Here is an 8,704-nt window from a genome sequence, read left to right as displayed (position 1 = left end):
GAGTAACACTGGCTGGATTTTGTGCACAGGGAAAAAGGAAGAGCCCTCACATGCCTGCTACATTCCCCAGGTTTGGGAGGACATGTAAAATGGTGCTATTAGTAACAAAATAAGCATGAAAGAAAAGACAAAATAATCTGAAGGAAAAGGAATGGAGTGAGAAAAAGGGTGTCCTAGTTTCAGCTGGGATAGAGTTAATTTTCTTTCTAGTAGCTGGTATAGTGTCATGTTTGGGATTCAGTGTGAGAAGAATGCTGATAACACAGTGATGTTTGCAGTTGTTGCTAAGTAGTGTTTGTACTAAAAATCAAGGATTTTTCAGCTTCTCATGCCCAGGCAGCAAGAAGGCTGGAGGGGCACAAGAAGTTGGCACAGGACACAGCCAGGGCAGCTGACCCAAACTGGCCAAAGGGGTATTCCATACCATGTGACATCATGCCCAGTATATAAACTGGGGGGAGCTGGCTTGGGTGGATTGCTGCTCGGGAACTAGCTGGGCATCAGTCAGTGAGTGGTGAGCAATTGCATTGTGCATCACTTGTTTTGTATATTCCAATTCTTTTTTTATTATTATTGTCATTTTATTATTGTTATTATTACCATTATTATTTTCTTCCTTTCTGTTCTATTAAACCGTCTTTATCTCAATCCATGAGTTTTACTTTTTTTTTTCCCAATTCTCTCCCCCACCCCGCTGGGTGCGGGAGGAAGTGAGTGAGCGGCTGCGTGGTGCTTAGTTACTGGCTGGGGTTAAACCATGGCAAGGGGGAAAAGAGAAAAAGAAGCATCCTTGTACACTCTGGGGACAAGGCATGGAAAAAACCATCATTCCTGGTGCCCATATACCCTGGGGAAGGCATGTAATAGCTAACAGCAGCCACCCAGCTGTGCTTGGTGGCCTTTGAGTGACACAGTAACATCTGAAAGGACAACGATATTCACCCAGGCTATGTCTCCAAACCCAGGATAGCCTGGCATTAGGGACACAGCATGGCTTGAAGAGCTGGGGAAACACAAATAACCCCAACTCTCTCCTGAACTATTTATTTCAATACTCAGGTGCATTGGACAAATCACCATCGATGCTCCTCTTCTCTTCTTCCCATCAACAGTTTTCTGAGGCTGCCCAGGGAGAGCCGTATTTGTCACTGCTTTCATCTTATCGGCTGACAGAAAACAGGTCAGGCACCTCGGTTTGATTTAGGACCAGCACACTTGGTGCAGCACTGATCCCAGCACCGAGGGTCCGGCTCCGACCAGCACAGCCTTGAGAGCCTTCCCGGGAACCACGCACCACTTCTGCCCTTCCCCAGCTCTTTCATCATGTCTTGTTTACATTTGGGTCCCATATATCATGTATGAATGTAGGTCATTGCAAAGACCGTGCCTCAGCAAACTGTGAAATCTCAGCTTAGCCTCTTGTCTTACGTGCAAGAGGATTTTCTCACCTCCTACCTCTCCGGGCTGCTGCTACTTTGAGTTCTTCCTTCTCAGTGAGTCTGTGCTCCCCAGCAAGTGTCAGGAAAACTCACTGCAGCAGTGATGGTAAATACCCTCTGACAATGTAAACATTGCAGGCTGCAGACCTCCTCGCGAAGAGGAGGTTGAGTTGTGACAAACTCCAGCACCTCATGTGAATATCTTTCATGTAACTACCTATCCACCATCCCCAATGCCATTAAAACACCCCTTTAGCATGTCTCCCTTCTGTCCACTGGGGTGTAAAGAAAATCAATGCCTTGTATACATAAGGCATCGATATTCTTGCAAGCAGTGGCATAGCTCCCCATTCGTGTTGGTGTCAGTGGGAGCAGGATCCATCGTTCTGGCTCTTTATTGCTGGGTGGCCAAAGTCAAAAAAGCAAAACAACGCATCCATGTACTGAGAATGAAACAAGGGCTTGTCGGCTGGGAACTGGCAGCACATGAAATCTACCTCTACCGTTGTCTCAGCAGCACAGCAGCTGAACTGGCTGTATTTTTGGCAGAAAACCTTCCTCCGCCTTTCACTCGTGGTCAGTACATGCTTCACCAAAGCCTAATGCAGTCTGAATGACGCCAAGCTGTGAAACCCCCTGGGTGCTCAGAGGTGCCACACCACATTTCTGAACACCCCACTGACAACAGCTGGCCAGCGGGATGTGATGAAGAGATCGATGGAGCCATCGAGTGAGATGATTTAATGTATTGGCCATGTTAAACGTGCAGCAGCAGGGTCTGAGCTGACCTCCACAATGGCCAAGGCTGCAGCAACAGATTCGTCCCCCAGCTCTTCAGGCCATGCTGTGACTCCTGCACCTTCTTACCTCCACCCCAACAAGGCTTCTAAGCCAACAGGACGTTGTTTTGCTCTGTGCTAAATAAAGGTAGCTCCTAACAAGAGCTCTTGGTCTCTGACCTAGCAGCTCATGCATTTTTGGGAGGGTTGAAGATGTGGGGTGCAAAAGCTCAGTGTTGCAGCACTGCAACCGCTGACTAACACCCCACCTGCTAAAAACTTGTTATTTGTATTCTGCATGCAGGTTTCCTCTGTTTGCGCACATTTATATTAGGCTTTAATAGCCTTCACTGAAGTATTTTCAGGTTCTGCAGAATAACAAAATGCCAAAGGAAGCCTAAAATGTTGGGTTCCTAATGTCCTTCCTCAGATTTCAGCTTTTTAGACAGCACATCAGAAAAGGAACATAATGAAGGTGCTATTATTACTAATGCCTTCCACATTATTTGAGTTGCAGGGAACAATTAAATGGCATAAATGACATGCTGCTACACTTGGGTATGCTGCCAAACTGCAGCTTGATTCACCTTCTCTCCTCTACTTCTGTTCTTCCCCACCTGCTCCCTGTCAGAAGGCAAGGCACAGCCGGTTTGCTCCGCTTCCTCTGAAATTCAAATCAAAGAAAACTCCAAATGCTCCAAGTTCCTTTCAGAAAAATAAAATAAAATGAGTGCAGAAAATGTCACCTTCCAGACGCTTTTGCCCCATAACAGTGGCAGACCCTTGATGCCTCTGGTGCAGGGCAAATTGCACAGCAGCTCTCCGTGACAGAAGGAGACCCACCTTGCACCCGGCTGCCTGTTCTGCTGCTGAAGAGCCCGGCAGGTCTCCTCAGTTCTCTGTCCAAGCTTTTATGAGCCAGACTCATTAATCACCTCTCCCTTACCAAGACAGACCTCACTACACACTCCCTGCTTGCCAGCTCTGGATCGAAAAGAGACGAACGCGGTTCCCAGGCTTTTGACCTGAGGTTTCTTGGAGCTTTAGGTTTTGCAGCCCTCTGTGCAGGATGGTTATGTCCTGACCGACCTGTGAAGCCCTGATTAAGAGATGGAGCTCTGTGAGGTCTTTCCTGTGGCTCAGGTTTCACAGGTTGGCATGAGCTGCAAGCTCAGCCTCACAGAAAGCCAGCCGGCTGTGCAGCGGGTAGCGATGCCAAGCCCAGCCACACAGTTAAACGGCTGAATAATGCTGCCCTGGCATGGGGGTAGCAAGTGTCATTCATTTTATGGCTGGAAGCAGCCAGGAGAAAGCATCTTCTAGGGCTAGGAAATGCAAGCAACACCACTGAAGCTGTTGGAGGGTTTTGCCTTGTATTGTGAAGTTCTGGACACATGGCTTCCAAAACGGCGTGTTCCACCAGTGCCCCGGGGGAAGCACAGACACAGTGCAAGCACGGATAGCTCCAGCATCCTTGCACTTAGAGGGCTGTGATTTTGGGAATCTGCATAACTCGGAAACCTTCAGCCCACAACTGTCTTTATACAAGCTGCCAACTTTGTTTTGGATCTGGAGCCTTGTGCCTTCTTCACTGGTCTTCCTCCTCTACCTGGGTCTGACAGATGAGGACCAGGGTGGGAGGAGCATCTTTAGCAAGGAAGGCACCTGGCAGGAGTTGGGTCACTTGATGAGATGCAGGGGGGGGGCTGTCAAGACCAGAAAATTATAAAGGGCACAAGTGGAGTAATCACTGCAAGTGGCATAAGGTGGTTGGGAGATGCTTCATTAGCAAAGAGCTTGTGGAAACCAGAGAAGTTTGGCACTCTTGGTAAGGACAGATATCCAGGGGTTTCCCAGAGACAGGTAAGGTAGAAAAAGGAGCTCAGAGGTTTTTTTCTGAGGACCTAGAAGATGTTTTGGTTTTGTCTTTAACTGAAACAATGGTGGTATCAGAAACCATATGTGTACGTATGCTTGTTTGCTCCTGGCACCCATCTCTGAGTGGTTTGGTAATGCTCTGGGGTGGAGAGAGGATGCCTGAAACATCCAGCTTTGATACTGGAAACAGGTGAGTGGTCTGTGACTTCCAGCATTAGTGGGGTGGGATGTGGGGTGGTGATGGGACACCTGTATCTGGTCTTTAGGCTTGAATCCACCAAGGAGGGCATCAGCACTCTCTTTGAAATTCCTGAAGCTGGAGTTTTGAAACACCTGGAGGTGGAGTGGCTGAGTGCAGTAATGGCAACTTGGAGAGTGAGGACAGGGTGTGTTGGGCCAGTGCTTTTATATGGCTGTAGGGCTGTGCTATGTTCTTGTGGGTTTCTAGCAAGCAGAGCATGGAATTGATACATCGTGAGTGCTGTGTTCTGTATTTAACATCTAATGTAGTTTTTCTGAGCCATCTTGTATGCGTGTAGTCATTCTTGCAAAAGGCTCTTGCCTGTTTGCTTTCACACTAATGAGATATTCTCACTCATTTCTTCGTTACGCCAGCTCTAATTTCCAACTCTTTGACATGAGCAACCATTTTTCTCTGAAGGGCTTGAGATCACATGGCAGGATTATAAATTTACTCCTGAAATGTTCCATTAATAAATAATAAAGTGTTTATAAATATGCAAAATAGATTATTAGTCAATTCTACAAAATCTTGGCTACAGGAGCATAAAAGTGTGCCCTGCAGCTTGTATATCTATTATAAAAAAAGAGGAAGAAACTAAAAAGAAATTCAGGTTCCCTTTTTAACTTCCAAGCAGCAAATGCTGAATAATTTACTTCTGATAGTGATTATGTTAAAAGCAAATAATTTGTTTCCTTGAACAGTAACAAACAATGTGCTGCAAATATGCGATTTTAAAAATATTACATATATGCAGAGGGACAGAGTAAGTTGTTCATTTGAACAGCTCATTAAATAGAAGCTCTTCAGCAAAAACTTCACCCCGTCTGTAAGCATCCTGAGTTGTACTATTGTTTTATTTAAGCTTAGCAAGCTTCAGGAATGCTAATACTGCTTAAGAAGACCTGACTCTTAACTACAGGAGCTCAGACTGGAACCTTGAATTAAGTCACATTGAAGTTTGCTTGTTACCAAGCAGTACAAGCCAAAGGATGGTCCACGATGCCCATTACCAAGCTAAAGGGTGGTCCATGGCCACGCAAGAGGAGAAGCAAGCATGCCTGGGTGACTTGGGGCCACACTTATTGCTGTGCATAGACCATGGCAAATGTCACCTCTGAGTGTTTTATGGTGTAGCACAGCCTCTGCATCCCACACCTGCTAACTCTGTATGCAAGCCTATGGTGGTTTTAGGGATGGGGTTAGAGCTGAAGCACCAAACAGTTGACCTGTGCCAGGGGATGGATATTCATTGCTGCTGTACAGGCTGGGCATGTGGCTTTTATTAGCTGGCAGGTTTGTGTCTTTGAGTCAGCCTTGGGAAATAGTGGGTCCTGAGAATCTCAGCAGTATTCTGGATAACATCTGCTTTTCAAGCAAGACCCAACCTTGTCAGTAGGTTGTTGCAGCAACATTTTACCTCGTTAGTCCAAAAGAAACAGCCTTATTTCTCCTTATCCATAGCTTTATCCACAAGGGCATTGCTAATATATAACTGCAGGTAACCCACAGCAGCTGGGGATGAGAGTAGGGTAACTGGGAAGCTGGTGGCATAAGTATCAGAGGAAGCTGGATGGCAAATGGGGCAGCAGGGGAAGAAGGGCAGGGACCACCGCATTCACTTCTGAGCTTTGAGAGTATTGCTGCACCATCAACAAGAGGTACTGGTCTGACCCCCAAAAAATTTTATCAGATCAAGGAAAGAAAACAAGAGAAATTGCTTAAATAGACTGTTTTTCCTGTTTACCTGAGAAACATCTTGATGCCACTGGGATCTGTACTGTAGGAGTCCTTACGCAAGGAGATGGAGAGAGCTGGGTGATTTCAGACACTGTCCAAAAGGTGCTGCTGAGACAACTCTGCTGACAGCCAGACAGAAATGAAGTGGGGAAATGTCAAATATTCTTGACCTGAGCTTAAACCTTTATGAATTGAGGGCAGGAGAAGAGAAAAGTGTCTGTAAAAAAGAGCTTCTCTTCAGCTAAGTATGTTTGTATCAGGGCAGAGGCAGCCTGGAAACTCATGGAGGGGGGGAAACAGCTGGCGGGAGGCAGAAGATAAGGAACTGATGATGATTCGAAGCATTTATTTTTGCTCAGCAGCAGCACAGTGATTATTCTGGGCTGGCATCAGAGCTGATGAGGACCAGCCACATCAACCCAGGCCCCTTGTGTCCCTTTAACAGACTTGTTACCTGGCAAGAAATGCACATCTGAAACTCACAGCTGAGGATTTACTGTGAGCAGGGCCAGCAAGTCTGGAGGAGAGAGTTTGGCTTCTGTGATCCTATAGCCTGGAGTGAGTGGGTTTGTGGGAGTGCTGCCACAGTTATTTCACCAGCTTTTATGCTTGGTGGAGGAGTCCCCAAGGATGCTCTGTGCTGCCTAAAGCAGGTCAGAGAAGATGGCCAAACTGGCTCATTTGGGTTTTGGAATTGGTGAAGGTCCTGAGCAGGTATCTGTTGCTTAACTGTTGCTAGGCCAGAATAACAAGATGTACACTGAATTAAATTATCTAGAAGAGCCAGTGTAAGAAGCCCAGAGGAGTCAGGAAGAGCTTTAAGTAGATGATATGTGTTACACTTCATATAAAAGCCTTAAAATAAATCGACTTGGCAGAAACGGTGCAGTAGGTCACCTAATCTTTATCCCACCTCATCTTTCAAACCAACAGTCTTGCATCTGCACACTACAAAGCTGAAACCCTGGCCAGGGAATCCTAGTGCTTGCTTCACGTGCAGATCAGTGGGTTCCTTCCATCACTGGGAGGAATGGAGAGGGCAGCAACAGGCAACAACTAGGAGTGTATTCTCAAGCCAGGGCTGGCAGCCTTTGAAGGCTGGCAATTAAGATTGTAATCTCTTCCAAAATAGAGACTAAACATGCTGGTTGAAGCTTTGAAGCAGCTGTTCAAGCCCCTCAGGACCTGCCTTCCCCTGCCTCATCCACCCACAGCCTAAGCAGGTTGTCCCCTGGGAGCTGCCAGTCCCCCAATGTGGAGGGAAGCGAGTGAACATGATGGCTTATGAGAAACCAGCAGGAGGGGAGCGAACAGCCTAGAAGCCAGCTTTATACCTCATAAGCCATCAAGAACTGCATCTGGATTTTGAAGTCCCTTTGCTTCTTAGCTTTAAAAGCAATGGCCACCCCTTCTATACTGCTTTCTTGAACTGAATACTGTTTTTCATGAGATAGAAGTGCTGTTTTGAATTATATTCAGCTCATTTAACATGCCATGAGCAAACAGCCACTGGAGAAGTGAGCCAACTGGGAGCTTAGTTGGCTGAGCTCAGATGAGTAGCTCTCTCTTACAAACCAGAGCTTGAAAAGTTTCTGGTATCTTAAAAATTGGTAATTGCCAGCTGATAGGGACATGAACTATCTTCAGTGATGTTTTTGTGCAGCCTAGTTACAACCTACTTGGTCTTAAGCAATTAGAGCTATTCCTGTTTCATACTCTTAATGGAGCTTGTTGTCAGGCATAATTCAAATCATCACAGTGTTAAGCTAAGGTCTCTCTGATAGCACTTGACAAACATCACTGATAATTTTGCAGTTATCAGTATCAAGGCATCCAAAGATCACTGACACTAAGAGACATAAGAAAGGCACCCCCTCCCTTTTCCAGGGTTATAAATGTGTATTAGACGGCTCCATTCTGTTAACCTCACACTTGCACACAGACTTGCTAATGAGAGCAGCAGCTTGTACGAAGGTGGCAACAGCCACATACAGGACAGAAGGGAAGTCCATGTTATACTGTGGCCCACGCAGAACTCTTCTAGATATTGGAGAAATAATCCTTTAATAGGACCCATTTAAAAAAAATACAAATGTATCGACTTGTCTAAGAAAATCTTTGTTGTGCAAGATCTTAATTGCAGCTTCAGGCTTCCCCCATGTCATAATCCAGAAAGGGCTAAACTGAGCCTTGCCCTTTCTGCCCAGAGCCCCAGCTGCAATCATCTTCATCAAGCTCTAGCTTTTCTGCTCTTACTTAGCTAAAAACTTATACCAGATTTTCAGTCATTTGCTCATCTTCCACTTGAGACCTCATCAGAAAGGTAAGTACACCCAGAGATTGCAGCTGCTGCCTTTCCATTACACAGCATCTTCACTTCTGCAGCCTATGCTAAGAAGGGCCTGTCTTGTTTAGCCACAGCTCACCTTGATGGGTCTTGAACTTCCTACACAAACCAGCTTTGCTGCAAAACAGCTGGCTCGTGGCTGAGGCCTGATAGCATTTTGTTAAGTATTTTGAATTAGATTGAGCTTTACTTTACTGGCAGGACATAATTTAAAAGGCACTGGCTGGACAGCAGCTGCCTTTTGTTTGCAACACTGAATTACTCTTAAGACCATTACTGA

The sequence above is a fragment of the Harpia harpyja genome, chromosome 14, assembly GCF_026419915.1.
Source record: "Harpia harpyja isolate bHarHar1 chromosome 14, bHarHar1 primary haplotype, whole genome shotgun sequence".
Taxonomy (NCBI): Eukaryota; Metazoa; Chordata; class Aves; order Accipitriformes; family Accipitridae; genus Harpia; species Harpia harpyja.
The sequence above is the reverse complement of the archived record's forward strand: the minus strand, read 5'-3'. Positions refer to the sequence as shown.